We start from the raw sequence: 17,895 nt of genomic DNA on the forward strand, positions 1-17,895 counted from the left end.
TACGGGGAGAGGGCTTATACAAAGGTTAAGAAAACAGGGGCTCTGCCCTTAAAAATAAGCACAGGCTGGGGGTAAGGCCCACCCTCCACTGTGGCTGCTCTGGTGTCTTACCCTGTTGTTCTCCTTGCGGAGGAAGCTCTTTCCCACCTGGTCACGGTGGGGGCGGGTAGTCACAGAGCACATCCTAGCCCCCCAAATTAGAGGAACAGATGTGGCCATCCTAAGTGAGGGTCTTGCATGGTCAGACAGTCCATGAATCATCTAGATCTAGGATTAGAGAGGCAGGAAGTTGGGCACTGGGAGAGACTTCAGAGATGGCCCACAGGTCTGCTCACCCTGGACCCCCAGACACAAACCAGTGCTTTGCACATAGCCATACTCAATAAATATTTGTTAAATAAAGGAGTTGGAAGGGGATCCTTGGGCAATGTTAAGACTTGTTTCCTAATTTAGCTCTGGAGTAAATCCAGAGTCCATATACTGATTTTGTTTAGCAATTTATGGCTTTTTTGAGTGTCTACTATTTGCAGGGCTCTGCGAATTTGAAGATAAAAACATAATTGCTGACACTGAGGAGTTGAGAGTCTGGTGGGGACACAGATTCATGACCTTGTATTTTCTTTATTATCTATAAAGTTAGCACAGAAGCACTCCAGGCATGAGGAGGAGGAAGGGTGGGGAGGAGGGAGGGGGAGGAGGGGGAGGGAGGAGGGGGGGAGGAGGAGGGAAGGGGGGAGGAGGGGAGGAGGGAGGGGGAGGAGGGGGAAGAGGAAGAGAAGGAAAGCATCTGCACAGAGGATGGGAGATGACCTCTGAGGCGGGTCTTAACAATAAGGAGCTGGTTATGTGGAGAAGCAGGGAAGGGTGTTCAAGGCAGAGGGAACAGCACCTATAAAGCCAAAGAGGGCTGGAGGGTGTGGTGCCATCTGAGGACGGTGTGACAACACAGGAAGGAGCGTGGGGTCCACGGTGGTGGGAGATGAGGCTGGACAGGCAGGTTGTAGCCCGACTGGGAAGGGCTTGAGGGCTGGGCTAAGACGTTGGAGCTTTATCCTGTCAGGCGGGTAGAGACCCATCACGTTTGTGAGCCAGGAAAGCAAACAGGGCACACCTGTGCTTGGTTTCCTTCCTTAAGGCGGTAAGGCAGCTACTCCCCGTCCAGGTGAGTCCTGCCTCAGAGTCACTGTGTAGCCCCTGCTCTCGGTCCCTGCCTGGGAGAGCCTGTCAGGTTGGGTCCAGCTCTGCCCCACCTCCTGGTCAGAGGGGCAGATGAACAGGTTGTGTGTGGAGGAAGGTGCAGGGGGCGGTGGCCATGAGGCTTGTGAGTTTCATTCACTGGAGGCATAACTGTCAGGTTCAAACCAGCTGGAGAAGCTGCGGCAGCCTATCCCAAACAGGTGGGCAGCGGGGCTTAGCAAAGGGGCCCCGGGCTGAGTGAGGGCCAGGAGACTGCCTTTCTTATTTGTTTGTTTTAAAGCACGACTGCCCTTACCGGCTGTGGTACCTTGGTCACTAATTCCCTCTCAGGAGCTCAGCTTCCTCAGCTGTTAAGCGAAGGGGAAGGGGGCCGACCAGGTGATCTTCCAGCTCTGTGATTCCGAGGGAGGAGGAAGCTGCGGGAGCAGCGTGGGACTCTGCGCATGAGCTGCTGGAGGTGGGCGACTCCCAGGCAGAACAAAGCCTCTTCTAGAGGGACAGGCGGGTTTTGCAAGCGGGTGAGTGACAGGGCTCGCCTCCCTACCCTACCTCGGCTGCTCCTGGACCGGCTGCCACCACGGGACTTCGGCGGGACTTCGGCGGTGGGGGTGGAGTTCCTCCCCAAGACCCGGCAGATGGGAGTCCAGCCGGCTCGGCCAGGCTGCCCCGGGGTGCAAGAGCGCTAGGATGCAAGAGGGTCCAGCTGCTCCAGCCCCCTTGGGGTTCCCCTCCTTTCCCGGTGCCCCTCTGTCCCCGGGGCAATGAGTAGCCCACAGGAGCTAAGCCCAGGGGCAGACACCGGGCTCCGGGGCAGGATGGTGGGTGATAGCAGGAAGTCAGCAGGGGCTTCGGGGCCAAGAGCCCGAGGGAAAGATGGTGACGCCCCCTCCCCCCACCCCAGAAAAGCCAGCCTGACCGAGGGCGCCCCTCGCCCTACAGCCGCCCTCACCACGCCGCCCCGCCTCCTCCGCAGCCCACCCCTCTCACTCTCTCACAGCCACCTGAAAGCTCTCATCTTCACAAGCATCCTTGTTTTAAAAAAACATTTCTGTTTTCTTCATTTGCACTCAGCTCCAGCCTTCATAAATGTGCGAAATCGATGTAAATAATTTTATAATGAAAAAAATTTTTCATGCAAACATTCACACGTGGATCAAGAGGGACCTAGCGGTCATTCGCAGGAGCCCTGTGCTGGGCCTGGGGGACACAGGCCTGTACTCAGCGTCCTCACAGAGGTGAGACCCACCACGGAACCACAGGGGGTTCAGGGAAGACGCCCAAGAGGTGGGAACCTTGACCCGAGACCTGGGGGGTTACAGAGATCTGGCCAATTGAAGGAGAGAGGGCATCTCAGAAGAGGGAATGGCGTAGGCAAGGCCGGCAGGCAGGCACCGCGAGGAGTCGTGGTCAAAGCAGGGAGCTGAGGAGGAAATGTTCCTTTTCCTGCCCTCATCACAGTTATAATCAATTATTTGTATAAGTATCTGCTTGAGATCTGTATCCCCTGCTAGGTTACAAGCTCCAGGAGAGGAAATGGTGTACATTATATTTTCTCAGGATTCTGGTGCCCAGCACAATGCCTGACACATAGTAAGTGTTCAATTAAATTGGTGTTAGGTGACCGAGTAAATGAGAATTCTCATGTTAATGTGGGTTGGGTCAGTAAGGGCTGAGAAGCCAAGCTAATAACTAGAGTTTGGATGCTATCCTAAGGGCAATAGGGATCCATTAAAAGTTTTACATAAGGGAATGACTTGTTCGGCTTTGTGTCCCAGGAATCCCTTTTTGGCTTTGGTCTGGAGAACGGCTGGAGGCAGAGTCCAGCTGGCAGAGACATTGTCCTTACCTCGGGGCATTGTTATGATTTTATTACTTCTTTATGTGACTCTCCCCTAAGTAAGCCGTGAGCCCTGGAGGGCCGGGGCCGGGCCCTGTTCACCTCTGCATCCCCGTGCCCAGTACACTGGCCAGCACGGCATGTGGTAACTGTTCAGTGGGTGTTCAATGGGTGAAATTCTGATTGGAAGTTGCTTATGCAACTTTAAGGGTAGGTGATGTTGTTTAATACATGCAATGTCATAGGCAACTTTCAAAACATGGGGAACATAAAAGAAAAAGTCATTTAAGTTTGGGAAGCAGTGGTCAGAGGTCTGGGAGGCAGGATGGGGGAGGAGGAGGGGTGTGGGGTAATGGAGGGGCTCCTCTGAGCAGTGACAGTAGTTGGACCTATGAGGCCTTCTAGGTTTGGCATCTCCCTGAGATGGGTGCCTGTGGGGAGCAGCAGGTTTGGAGGACTAGGTGAAAAGTTGGGTGCCTGTGGGACATCCAGCTCCAGATTGGGGTGTCTCCAGCAACAGAAGATTCTGGAAGCCTTAGGGGTGAGCATATGGCAGGATATGGGGAGGAGGGCTGGGATGCCCTGGAGAGAACTTTTAAGTAGGGGGCCAAGGACTGAGGGAGTCATGGGGGATGGAGAAGCACCAGGAGCTCCTACCTCAGGACTGTGAGCCTGTGACTTCTCTGTGCCCTCCAGCCTCCCCATTACGATCCCATTATAACAGCCCCGGACAGGCACCAGCACTGCAGAGCCTTCGGTGAAACCCAACTCCATGGGGCTCAACTTCTGTGTGTTCTGCGCTCACTTCCCTTTTGTGGTCACAAGAATGCCACATTCTGTGTTTCCCCTTTGTCTTCACAAGGCCCACCTCCTGGACATTACACTTGCCTCCACTCAGTCGCTTATTTCATTTCTGCTTGTCACCCTCCTCATGCTCCTGGCTCTTCTCCCCTGAGTTCCTCCGGATAGTCCTGCCCACCCCCCAGGGAGCCAGGCTCTCCCCTGCCGTGTCCTGGGGGAACCAAGGGCGTTTCCCAGTTTCTATCCACGTCCTCCCCTTCCCTCCTCCCTCATCTGCCTGAGAAAAGGTCCCGCACTGGCAGCAGGGGGTGGAAAGCCCAGGGCCAGCTGCCCTCCCAGCCACTGCACATCCAGGTCCCCCAGCTGCAGCGGTGCTCTGGCCAACCTATAACAAGCACTGGGGGCGGAAAGCCCTGATGGGTCGCACTTCCTGATTTCCACAGTGTAAATATTCCCACCGCGACCGATTTCAAGCTACCAACAGGATGTCACTGAATGCAGAATTGGGAAGAGATGGACAGTAGTACACTGTCACATAATATTTCCAGCAAGCAAACACAATAGACATAGACAGCCTCAAAAGCAAATACAATTACAAAATAGGAAGTTTTGAGTATTTGCTGCTTCTTAAAAATATAACTTATTCTCTTGTAAGATTTTGTAATTTAATTGTTAAAATAATGGCTGTTTTAACAACTGCTTTGCAAGATTCCTGAAAACTTAACAATTGGCTCTTGCAAGCAGTACAAACCAGCTCCAGCAAACCACTGAGTGCCACCTGGGCCAGGAGAAAAGGGGGCGAGTCCAAGCCCCAAACTTCAGTGCACGCTCGCCTGGCATCCTCTCCCTGCCCAGGTCGTGTGGGTGTCAGTGTGGGTGGCATGTGACAGGTAGCAAGCCTCTGAATCCCCATTTAGAGTCAGACCCAGGAGGAGCAGAGCTGGGCCCTGGGCACCTCTCCCACCCACAGATGTGTGCTTTCTGCGCTCACCCAGGCCCCAGCCTCTGGACACCCACCCTGGCAGCCCCCAGAGCCAGGAAGTTCGAGTGGCGCAATTTCCTTCACTCTCAAAAGTGTGAAATCCTGTGAGGATTGGCACTTCCATATTTCTCAGAAAGCAAGCTTGCCCGATCACCTGCAATGAAGAAAACAAAAGAAGACAAAGCCTCTCTTTCTGAGCCTCTCTTTATATCTGTGGGCTGCAAGGCAGGTCATGCTGGGTCTGAACAGATGTGGGACAGAGAGAGCTTCGGGGGTGCAACTCAACCTTCGGGCATTTCTGAACAGTGAGAATGAAAACCACCAGAGACATGTTCTAAATGGGCCAGTCTTTGTCCCCCTTTGTGGGGACATCAGACGTGGTGACCCACTGTGGTGGAAACCTTGTCTTGGCTACTCCAGGAAGTAAGCTGAATCTCTGGTTTGATGTTCCTGTGTTCTTGCCAATCACCATTGTGAGAGTTGGAGAAAAGGGGTCACCTTCTCACCACACCCCAAATATGCCTCGGTCCTCGGTTTATGTCTTCCCGTAACTAAAGGTGCCTTCCCCTTGCTCATAATCACAGCCCACCACAAGCCAACCCATTGCACCCACCCCCTCCAGCTCTTGGAGTTGCACCTCTATTTGTAGCATTTCCACATTCTCCCTTGGGGTCTTCCTTTGAGTGTAGGTTTATGTGCTCTGATTTCTAAGCTCAGGAAAGCCAGGACCTTGTCATTCACTCACTCGTTCATTCCTTCATTCAGTGGGGAGCGGGGATAGGGAGGAGGGAGGAGGATGGAAGGTCTGTCCACCTCTGAGTGGGGCGCAGCTCAGGGAAGCCTGCACCCTGAGTGGAGGCGGAAGGAGGGGCAGAGGGAGGCAGGAACTGAGACCAAACCCCTGTTCCCCTCTCCTCTCAGAACTTGTGCTTGTGGGTACCTGCCTTTTGTAAACAGTAAAACTGTGTCTAAATGCTAGGCGTGGCAGTTATTCGTTTTCTTCCACCTGCAGGTTACTCTCAGAAGGTGTTTCCATGGATTCCACTTGGTGCCCCGCCCATCACAGGACAGCCTCGCCAGTCTTTCCTGTCTTGTGGTAAAGACCTTTTTATTCCTTTATTCGGAGCAAAAAACATTAATGTGTTGTTCCCACCAAAAGACCCAGTTCCAGCTGTATTCCATCTAGCTGTATGATGGTTTAATGTTTGATTTCTCATTCTTTAATACTTGCTAAATTTTGGGAAATTTAGTTGAAAGTCAGGCACAGCTGGTGGAAGGCTCAGGAGCAAGACTAGGGCGCCATCTACTGGTAACTTCTAAGTATGACAAAATGGAACTTGCATTGAGCCTCTTGCACAGGTGAAAATGTTATTTTTTATTTTATTTTTTAAATTGAAGTATAGTTGATTTACAATGTTGTGTTGGAAATGAGTTGATTTAAAGGTTTAAAATGGAAAAGATGTGTGCAACAACACATGCAAATAAGAAAGAGTTTGTGCCAGAATCTGTAAAGAACTCTTACAAGTTAATATAAAAAACCTCAATAGAAAAATGAGCATAAGACTTAAAGGGGCACTTCATAAAAGAGGATATCCAGTGCACGATGAATTTATGAAAGATGGTCGACTTTTCATTCTTGGAGACTCTTGGAAGAGGAAGAGAGGTGAAGGAGGGCCTAGATATAGGGGAAGCCTGAATACTTAAAACAGACAAAACCCCCCCCAACTTCTCAGGTAGTTCAGATTTCAACCACTAGGGGGAGTACTTTCACTTAATTTGTATCAGGGAAATGCAAATTGAAACCACAATGAGGTATCATCACCGTTTACCCTCCAGAATGGCTAAAATTAAAAGACTAACAACCCCAAGCTGGCAAAAATGTGGGGCAATGGGTATTCTCATACACTGCTATGGGGAGTGCAAACCGATACAATTTTGAAAAATTGTTCTGCATTATCTAAAAAAAGTTGAACAATGGCTTACTCTGTAACCTAGCAACCTGACTCCTTGGTATACACCACAAAAAATGTGTGCGCACGTACACTAAGAGGTATACAGGATTGTTAACAGCATAATTGGTAATAGCCAAGAACTGGAAACAGTGCAAATGTCCATGAAAATAGGCTGGATAAATAAATCGTAGTATATTAATGCAATGGAATATCTAACAGCAAAACAAACAAAAGCAAACAAAAAATGCAGCTACACACAGTAACAACATAGATGAATTTTACAAACATTATGTTGAGTAAAAGAAGTTAGACATAAAACAATGCCTACTATGTGATAATGATTATATAAAAGTCAAACAGGCAAATCATTTTATAGTGTTAGGTGTCAGGATGATGGTGTGGAGGACGCAGGCAGAGATTGGGACTGGGCTGGGGCTGATGATAGTATATTTCTTGACCTGGTGGTTATATGGGTGTGTTCACATTGTGATCATTTATCTTTGATTTGAGCACTTAAAAACGCACTTAACACTTCAGTTATAAAAATAAATTAAAAAAGTGAAAAGTGGAAGGGTAGAGTGGGATTCCTAACCAGGAGAATATAGGCAAGAGTGTGGAAGGAAGGTATAAGAAACTCAGGAAAGGGGAAAAGCAGGTGCTGACTACAAAAAATTCCAGGTAATTCAGATTCTTCCCACTAGGGGGTCTGCCTCTCTGTCTTCCCCCCTGAGAATTCTTGCCCTATGCAAACATTTTGTTTGGGCTTTTTTTTTCTCTTGAATTATTTCCAGAGGGAAAATTTCCACGAGTAGAATAATTTGGTCAAAGGGTACAGCTATTTTAATGCCTTGTTTTATAAACTTTGCCAGATTGTCCTCCAGAAAGACTGTTCCAACCCATAGCAACTCAAGAATGCTTCAAAGTGTGTGTTTTCTAAAACAGGGTTTTAAGAGCTTATTGATTTAACATTTGCAAAATGGTATGGGGGCTTCCCTGGTGGCGCAGTGATTAAGAATCCGCCTGCCTATGCAGGGGACACGGGTTCAAGCCCTGGTCCAGGAAGATCCCACGTGCCACGCAGCAACTAAGCCCATGCACCACAACTACTGAGCCGGCACTCTAGAGCCCATGAGCCACAACTACTGAAGCCCCTGCACCATAACTACTGAAGCCCACGTGCCACAACTGCTGAAGCCCACGTGCCACAACTACTGAAGCCCGCGGTCCTAGAGCCTGTGCTCCGAAACAAAGAGAAGGCTCCGCGATGAGAAGCCCCTGCACTGTAACCAAGAGTAGCCCCCACTCGCCACAACTAGAGAAAGCCCGCGCTCAGCAATGAAGACCCAACACAGCCGGAAATAAACAAACAAATAAATTTATTTTTTTAAAAAATGGTACGGAAGTGGACTAATTTACATTTCCTTAATTATTAGCGAAACTAAACATTTTCCTTTAAAATGCTGACAATAATTCCCTCTTATACACACTGCCTGGTCAATGTGTTCTCTGCCTATTTAGGAGTTTATATTCTTTATGGGTCTGTATTTAATCTTTTTTATGTTTTATTAGCAAATTTTTATCTGTCATAGTTGTCACAATTTCTCCAATTCTAATGGTTACTCTTAAACAAAAGAAAATAATGAATATTTACTTGAATGCTCCTGTGGTTACACCTTTCCATTTTTTCCTCAATATTTTTTTTTATTACCTCAATAGTAAGTAATAAATATGTCACCAGTGGAAGGGCGATTTCCTCGGTTCTTGCCCTCTCAAGGGAAAGAATTCAGTTGAGAGACACACAGGAGCTGTAAGGAGTTTTAAGAGTTTTATTTAGCAAAAGTGGAAGTATGCTCTTAAGAAAGGATGATAGCGTGCTGTCTGGAAACCAGAAGCAGCACTGCAATGGGGTAGAGTTGGGTTTTTTAGAGTGGTGGTTCCTCCCTGTGTCCTGCATCATTTGACTGACAAGTTGATTGACAGCTTTAGGTTATATAACTTTTCTCCGGGTGTGCAGGTGCTTACCCATAAGCACCCGCTCGAAACCCATGGTGGGTGGAGGGGCAAAAACCGAAATGCTAATTTATTACAAATACGGCATAATGAACCCTGGGTTACCTTGAGCCACCTTTTAGGTCTTGGTGCACCTGCATCAACCTGTGCTGGCAGTTTTTATCTTGTTTGGTCCTGATATAACTGGAAACCTAGCAGTGGTCCTTGGCGACAAGAGGGAGGATCTCTGGGTGTGTTCTGATACCAGTGTCCAGGTAGGGGAGGGAAAGATGACCCCTTCCAGGATGGGGTGTGGACCTGCTCATGTCTGACTACCTAACATATATATATTTCTTCCTAAATTAAGATAAATTTCTTCTAAGCAGTGTTTCCCACGCCAGTTTCCTCTTATCTCTTTGGGTGTTAATGCATTTTCTCAAGGGGTTCTATAGTCAAATAAAACTGGAAAATAATGAATTAGACAAAAACTAAACAGCTCCGTTATTATAGTACTTATCAGATCATAAGTATGGTACTTTATTCATTGAGCAAAATATTTGTTGAGCGCCTATTATGAGGCACTCTAGAGGCTGGGAATACAGCAGTGAACAAAGAGACAAACGTATGTTGTGTATTTCCAGGAGAAGGACACAGTAGACAGATTTTCTCCAATGCATTTGAGCAACACTCTTTCTTAAATCGCCTATTAATCTTTTACATGATTCCACGGAATATCCTGATCTAGAATTTTTGTGGCATGAAATGAAAGACATGAATCAACTTTCATTTTTCCTAAGAGATTCATCCACATGACTTAGCAGAATTTGTTAAATGCGGTTCTTCTTTGTGTGGTTTTATTGTCCACTCATTGATTATAAGTTTCCCCTAATTTTGGGATTGTGGCATAATTATTTTGTTTCATTGGTTCATATTTCTGAACTGTGTATTTATGATGAAGGAACTAACTGTATCCCAAAAAGGAGAACTGTCACTTTTCCCACCTTTAATTGTTGCTAAGATGAAGTGGTGCCCTGGAGCCTCAGTTTCCCTAGGCATCTGCCAGCAAGAGCCTGGCATCTCTCAGCAGAAGCATGAGAGCAGAGGGTTATAAAGTTCCTGGAGCCTCCCCAGCCCATCTGGCCACCAGGACGGCTGGCCTTGGTTGGAGGAGTGTTTGGGGGTTGGAGGGGGTGAGGAGTGGAGGAGAAATTGTTAGTTATTGAGTGCTTCCTATGTGCCAGTCACATTGCATTTAAGGAATATTTAAGGAGGAGGTGAGGAAGCCAGAGGAAGCATCAGAGAGGTGAAAGGAGAACCAGGAGAGAATGCAGGCACAGACCGAAGGAGGTGAGTTGGTCAACAGGGTAAAAACTTATGATCGGGCTTCCCTGGTGGCGCAGTGGTTGAGAATCTGCCTGCCAATGCAGGGGACACGGGTTCGAGCCCTGGTCTGGGAAGATCCCACATGCCGCGGAGCAACTGGGCCCGTGAGCCACAACTACTGAGCCTGCGCGTCTGGAGCCTGTGCTCCGCAACAAGAGAGGCCGCGATAGTGAGAGGCCCGCGCACCGCGATGAAGAGTGGCCCCCGCTTGCCACAACTAGAGAAAGCCCTCGCACAGAAACGAAGACCCAACACAGCCAAAAATAATAAATAAATAAATAAATAAAAATTAAAAAAAAAACACACAAAAAAAACTTATGATCTACTCTTATCATATAATCCAGCAAATCACAGTCCTTGGAGTCTACCCAAAGGAGCTGAAAACTATGGCCAAACAAAAACCTGCCCTTGGATGTTTATAGCAGTTTTATTCATAATTGTCAAAACTTGGAAGCAATCAAGATGTCCTTGAGTAGGTGAATGGATAAATAAACGGTGGTACATCCAGACAATGGCACATTATTCAGAGCTAAAAAGAAAGGAGCTATTAAGTCATGAAAAAACCTGGAGGAAACTGAAATGCATATTACTAAGTGAAAGATGCCAACCTGAAAATGCTGCGTATTGTATGATTCCAACCATATGACATTCTGGAAAAGGCAAAACAATGGAGACAGTAAAAAAAATCAGTGTTTGCCTAGGTTTGGGTCAGAGGAGGGAAGAATAGGTGGAGCACAGATTTTTAGGGCAGTGAAAATACTCTGTATGGTACTATAATGGTGAATACATGTCACTATAAATTTGTCAAAACCCATAGAATGTACAACATCAAGAGTGAACCCTAAACTATGGACTTTGGGTGATAATGATGTGTCGATGTAGGTTCATCAAGCTGTAAAAAAAAAAAGAACAAAGAATGTCACTAATAATCCAGTTATGCGGGTTAATTCCACTGACAATGCGCCCTGAGGGAAATTCAGGATGGGACAAACACATTCTGTGCTTTGGATACACCAGCCCCTAGATAGTTAAGATGCATAGCGAAGGAAGAATTTCAGTGACCCCAGATTCTTGCATCCTCTCATACATAGAAAAGCACTAAAATCGTTAACTCGAGATGTCTGTTCTCTGCGATTAGCAGTAATGTTTTACCAAAATGTATGCTAGAGACATGTATTTCCCAGCCAACAAATTCACATATGTACTGGCTCTTCCCTTACCTCTTTGAAGCAGTCCCCTCAGAGCTACTAAGAGGCTGTTTTCTGGGATGAGGGGATGTTGATAGTGGGGGAGACCCTGCATGTGTAGGGGCAAGAGGTAGATGGGAAATCTCTGTAGCTTCCTGTCAATTTTGCTGCAAAACTAAAACTTCTCTAAAAAAATTAAACCTTAAAAAAACCCCAACCTTGCAGATCCAGGAAGAACTCAGCTAAACAAGAGTTCCAAGTACTGGCATGAAAGATCACTAAGGTAACATTCCTAGATGAGTATGAAACTGAGGCCCCCTAAAACCAAATACTCCAGCCAAGTTACGGTTAACCTCTCCATCCAAAACTTTATTCCTTTTCTTGTCTCACACCTGTCCCCTGAGGATTGAGGAGTATCAGAGAAAAGGGGGCTTTGAAACCAAGCAGGACCCTGCGGTGCCCTCCCAGATACAAAGTCCCCTCGATGCCACATCCCCAACCCCCTTCCTGTTTGTAGATAAAGGCTTCAGCCTCCTAGACCTTCCCTGAGTTCCAAAGGGCAGATTCAAGGACTTAATAATTAGAGAAGTGAGGGAATGCAGAAACAAAGGAAAAGCGGTCAAGAAACAATAGTGCAGCAATTAAACAGAGTCCTAGTTCCCCCTCAAGGGATACACACAACAATCTGATACATAGGTCTGAGTTGTTCTGCTGGAACTAAGGCCCCACCTAGGTGGAGGGTGGTAACTACATGTTGAGACCTTAGACTGGTGGGAACCAGAAGGTTGATAATTAAGATTCCTGGAATACCACCCTGTTACCTCACCACCAACCAATCAGAAGAAAGTCATGCACCCTTCAGCCCTCACCCTAAATGTTGCCTTTAAAAACCCTTCCCTGAAAGTCAACAAGGAGTTCTGGGCTTTTGAGCATGAGCCACACATTCTCCTTGCTTGACCCTGCTATAAACCTTTCTCTGCTCCAAACTCACGTTTCAGCTTGTTTGGCCTCACGGTGCGCAGGCACACAGACTTGGTTCGATAACAAGCAGAGCAAATTGGCCTAGCACACAGTGCGTATAACACAGGGGGAGGGAAAGAAATGGAGAGGGGTGGTGATCTCTCCTGCAGCAGCTTGAAGCAGGATTTCAGTTCCCCGGCTGGAGATTGGAGTCAGGCCACGGCAGTGAGAACGCTGAGTCCTGGCCACTAAACCAGTGGCCAGTGACAAGGCCTGTGGCCTGTCAGCTTTGTAAAAATGAATTCCCACAAAGAGATGGAAAGTAGTGAAACAAGTAAAATGTTTATTAGGAGAAAAAAGAGTACATGTGGATAGGGACTTCCGTGGTGGTCCAGTGGATAAGACTCCATGCTCCCAGTGCAGGGGGGCCCGGGTTCGATCTCTGGTTGGGGAACTAGATCCCGCGCGTGGGCTGCAACTAAGAGTTGGCATGCTGCAACTAAGAGTCTGCATGCCGCAACTAAGAAGTCCACATGCCGTAACTAAGAAGTCCGCATGCAGACTTCCCTGGTGGTCCAGTGGTTGAGATTCCATGTTTCCACTGCAGGGGGCGCAGGTTTGATCCCTGGTGGGGGAAGTTCCACATGTCATAAGGTGCAGCCAAAAAAAAAAAAAATCCACATGCCGCAACTAAGAAGTCTGCGTGCCACAACTAAGACGTCCACACGCTGCAACTAAATATCCTGCATGTCACACTAAGACCCGGCGTAACCAAAATAAATAAATAAATAATTTTAAAAAAAGTATGTGTGGATAGATATATGGGTGGACTCAGAGAGAGTTGTGCCCTCATGGTAGTTTGAATCACTTATATGGGACATTTCTTCCAGGTTTCCTTTGGCCAATCATCTTGCTTTGCCTGGTTCTGAGTCCGTATTTGGTTTATCTCAAGGTCCTCCCATGTGTGCACGCATGCACATCTCTTAGCCAAGATGGATTCCAGTGAAGAGCCCTATGGGTAGGTTGACATCACTCCCTTTTTTGACCTCTAAGGAGGCTTTCTGAACATGTATAGTTGGGAAGGTCTCCTTGACCTCGAGAATGAGAAATATGTGGTCTCTATCTTTTATCTGGGCAGGGCTCAGCCTCTCCTATTATCCTCCTGCTATTACCTTCCTCTTGGAGTATCTGTCCACAGGGGACAAACTCCAGCTGCTCAGCCTGGGGCCCATCTGTCTCCTGCCTCAGGGGGAAGAAGAAATTTCCCTCTATACTTCTAGGTTCTTCTGGCAGGTCTAAGGATTAAATTGACATGAGACAGATTAACAGGAGGAAATCACACAAAACTTTAATTACATGTATATATGCAAGAGACCCAGAAAAACTGAATAACTTGCCAAAGTGGATGAAACCTTCACCTTAAATACCATCCTCAGCTAAAGACAAAAGAGGATGTTTTATGGTATAACAGAGCAAGTGGGCTCTGTTTGCCTGCTGCACAACAGAGAAGACCAAATACCATGACAATGGTTTTTGCAGAGGGTAAAAGCATTTATTGTAGGGCAGCCAAGCAAGGAGACAGGAGGCAACGCTCAGATCTGTCTTCCCAATTGGCTTTTGAGTTGGGTATTTCTCTTGGAAGTAGGGGGCAAGAGGGAGAGAGGCTTTGGAGATGATTGGTGGAATGTAGGTGTAAGTTTCAGTAAGTGTAATTTCAAGAATTCTCTGCATAGGCTGGACTGCCCTTCATGCCTCATCATGGGTCACATGTGCAAACCCTGCATGTAATATGCGGTGGATTTTCTGCCCCAAATGTCTAAATTTCACTGTCAGTCATCCTAGTGTTACCTAAAAGAAGTTTGTGTGCTCAGTGCACAGTGAGGCCAAACAAACCAAAACTTTGGAGTTTGGAACAGAGAAAGGTTTATTTCAGGGCCAAGCGAGGAGAATGGATGGCTCCTGCTCAAAAACCCTGGTTTTCAGGAAGAAGTGTTAATAGGCACAATTCGAGGTGAGGGCTGGAGGGTATGTGGATTTCTTTTGATCGGTTGGTGGTGAGGTAACAGGGAGGTGTTTCAGGAATTTCAGTCATCAACCTTCTGGTTCCAGCCAGTCTGGGGTCTATGTGCTTGTGGTCTGCTGGTAGTTACCACCCTCCACCTGAGTGGGGGCCTTAGTTCTCGCAGAACAACTTAAACCTATGTATCAGATTGTCATGTGTATCCCTTGAGGAGGAACTAGGACTCTGTTTAATTGCTGCACTATTGTTTCTTGACTGCTTTCACTTTGTTTCTGCATTCCCACACTCCCCTAATTAGTAACTGCTTGAATCTGCTCTTTGGGACTCAGGGAAGGTCTAGGAGGCTAAAGCCTTTTTCTACAAACGAGGAAAGGGGGACATGGAGGTTTTTTTGTAGCCGGGAGGGCCCCCTCAGGACCTTGCTCAGTTACAATCCCCCCTTTTCTTTTCTTTTTTTTTTTTTGCCTGTGCTGCTTGGCTTGCGGGATCTTAGTTCTCTGACCAGAGATCGAACCTGCAGCCCCTGCAGTGGAAGCGCAGAGTCCTAACTACTGGACCATCAGGGAATTCCCACAATCCCCCTTTTCTTTGATTCTCCTCAATCCTGAGGGCAGCAGAGGGTGGGACAAGAAAGGGAATAAAGTTTTGGACAGAGAAGTTAATTATAGGGACTTTCCTGGCATGGCCAAAAAAAAAAAAAAAAAAAAAGAGGTTAATCATAAACTCAGCCAGGGAACTCAGTTACTTTGTTTCACACCCTGCCCAGGGGCTAAGGATGGTGCAGCATGAGGCTGGTGTGCATGTGAGGCCACAGGGGCAGTCCAGGATTTTTGGAGCAAATTTATGCTTTGGTGGAGAGTTGTGCAGATGCCTTCTGAGGCCCTTGAAAATCTGGTTTTTCTTATTCTAGAGCAGCACTGTGCAATAGCCTTTCTACCACGATGGAAAAGTTCTGTATCTTTGCTGTCCAATATGACAGCCAGCAGCCTCATGAAGCTACTGAGTGCTTGCAATGTGGTCAGAATGACTTAGGAACTGAATTTTAAATTTCATTGAATTTTTTTACTCTTTTTTTTTTAAATTTTATTTATTTTTTTATACAGCAGGTTCTTATTAGTCATCCATTTTATACACATCAGTGTATACATGTCAATCCCAATCTCCCAATTCATCCCACCACCACCACCCCCCACCGCTTTCCCCCCTTGGTGTCCATACGTTTTTTCTCTACATCTGTGTCTCAATTTCTGCCCTGCAAACCGGTTCATCTGTACCATTTTTCTAGGTTCCACATATATGCATTAATATACAATATTTGTTTTTCTCTTTCTGACTTACTTCACTCTGTATGACTGTCTCTAAATCCATCCACGTCTCCACAATTTACCCAATTTCGTTCCTTTTTATGGCTGAGTAATATTCATTGTATATATGTACCACATCTTCATTATCCATTCGTCTGTCAATGGGCATTTAGGTTGCTTCCATGACCTGGCTATTGGAAATAGTGCTGCAATGAACATTGGGGTGCATGTGTCTTTCTGAATTATGGTTTTCTCTGGGTATATGCCCAGTAGTGGGATTGCTGGATCATATGGTAATTCTATTTTTAGTTTTTTAAGGAACCTCCATACTGTTCTCCATAGTGGCTATATCAATTTACATTCCCACCAATAGTGCAAGAGGGTTCCCTTTTCTCCACACCCTCTCCAGCATTTGTTGTTTGTAGATTTTCTGATGATGCCCATTCTAACTGGTATGAGGTGATACCTCATTGTAGTTTTGATTTGCATTTCTCTAATTAATTAGTTGAGCAGCTTTTCATGTGCTTCTTGGCCATCTGTATGTCTTCTTTGGAGAAATGTCCATTTAGGTCTTCTGCCCATTTTTGGATTGATTGTATTTTTCATATTGAGCTGCATGAGCTGTTTATATATTTTGGAGATTAATCCTTTGTCCGTTGATTCGTTTGCAAATGTTTTCTCCCATTCTGAGCGTTGTCTTTTCATCTTGTTTATGGTTCCCGTTGCTGTACAAAAGCTTTGAAGTTTCATTAGGTCCCATTTGTTTATTTTTGTTTTTATTTCCATTACTCTAGGAGGTGGATCAAAAAAGATCTTGCCGTGATTTATGTCATAGAGTGTTCTTCCTATGTTTTCCTCTAAGAGTTTTATAGTGTCTGGCCTTACATTTAGGTCTCAAATCCATTTTGAGTTTATTTTTGTGTATGGTGTCAGGGAGTGTTCTAATTTCATTCTTTTACATGTAGCTGTCCAGTTTCCCCAGCACCACTTATTGAAGAGACTGTGTTTTCTCCATTGTATATCCTTGCCTTCTTTGTCATAGATTAGTTGACCATAGGTTCGTGGGTTTATCTCTGGGCTTTCTATCTTGTTCCATTGATCTATGTTTCTGTTTTTGTGCCAGTACCATATTGTCTTGATTACTGTAGCTTTGTAGTATAGTCTGAAGTCAGGGAGTCTGATTCCTCCAGCTCTGTTTTTTTCCCTCAAGACAGCTTTGGCTATTCGGGGTCTTTTGCGTCTCCATACAAATTTTAAGATTTTTGTTCTAGTTCCTTAAAAAATGCCATTGGTAATTTGATAGGGATTGCATTGAATCTGTAGATTGCTTTGGGTAGTATACTCATTTTCACAATATTGATTCTTCCAATCCAAGAACATGGTATATCTCTCCATCTGTTGGTATCATCTTTAATTGCTTTCATCAGTGTCTTATAGTTTTCTGCATACAGGTCTTTTGTCTCCCTAGGTAGGTTTATTCCTAGGTATTTTATTCTTTTTGTTGAAATGGTAAATGGGAGTGTTTTCTTAATTTCTCTCTCAGATTTTTCATCATTAGTGTATAGGAATGCAAGAGATTTCTGTGCCTTAATTTTGTATCCTGCAACTTTACCAAATTCATTGATTAGCTCTAGTAGTTGTCTGGTGGCATCTTTAGGATTCTCTATGTATAGTATCATGTCATCTGCAAACAGTGACAGTTTTACTTCTTCTTTTCCAATTTGTATTCCTTTTATTTCTTTTTCTTCTCTGATTGCAGAGGCTAGGACTTCCAAAACTATGTTGAATAATAGTGGTGAGAGTGGACATCCTTGCCTTGTTCCTGATCTTAGAGGAAATGCTTTCAGTTTCTCACCATTGAGAATGATGTTTGCTGTAGGTTTGTCATATATGGCCTTTATTATGTTGAGGTCGGTTCCCTCTATGCCCACTTTCTGGAGAGTTTTTATCAGGAATGGGTGTTGAATTTTGTCAAAAGCTTTTTCTGCATCTATTGGGATGATCATATGGTTTTTATTCTTCAATTTGTTAATATGGTGTATCACATTGATTGATTTGCGTATATTGAAGAATCCTTGCATCCCTGGGATAAATCCCACTTGATCATGGTGTATGATCCTTTTAATGTGTTGCTGGATTCTGTTTGCTAGTATTTTGTTGAGGATTTTTGCATCTATATTCATCAGTGATATTGGTTTGTAATTTTCTTTTTTTGTAGTATCTTTGTCTGGTTTTGGTATCAGGGTGATGGTGGCCTCATAGAATGAGTTTGGGAATGTTCCT

At 45.7% G+C, this 17,895-nt stretch overlaps 1 long non-coding RNA gene across 1 annotated transcript; it reads left to right on the forward strand.

The window, feature by feature from the left end:
* Positions 1-832: 832 nt before the first annotated feature.
* LOC309655214 lies at positions 833-16,309 on the forward strand. Its single transcript, XR_014260656.1, has 3 exons — positions 833-1,277; positions 1,528-1,715; positions 5,830-16,309. It is a non-coding gene; the product is annotated as an uncharacterized lncRNA (long non-coding RNA).
* The last annotated feature ends 1,586 nt before the right edge of the window (positions 16,310-17,895 follow it).

This window comes from Balaenoptera physalus (assembly GCF_965194825.1).
Source record: "Balaenoptera physalus genome assembly, chromosome: 2".
Lineage (NCBI taxonomy): Eukaryota > Metazoa > Chordata > Mammalia > Artiodactyla > Balaenopteridae > Balaenoptera > Balaenoptera physalus.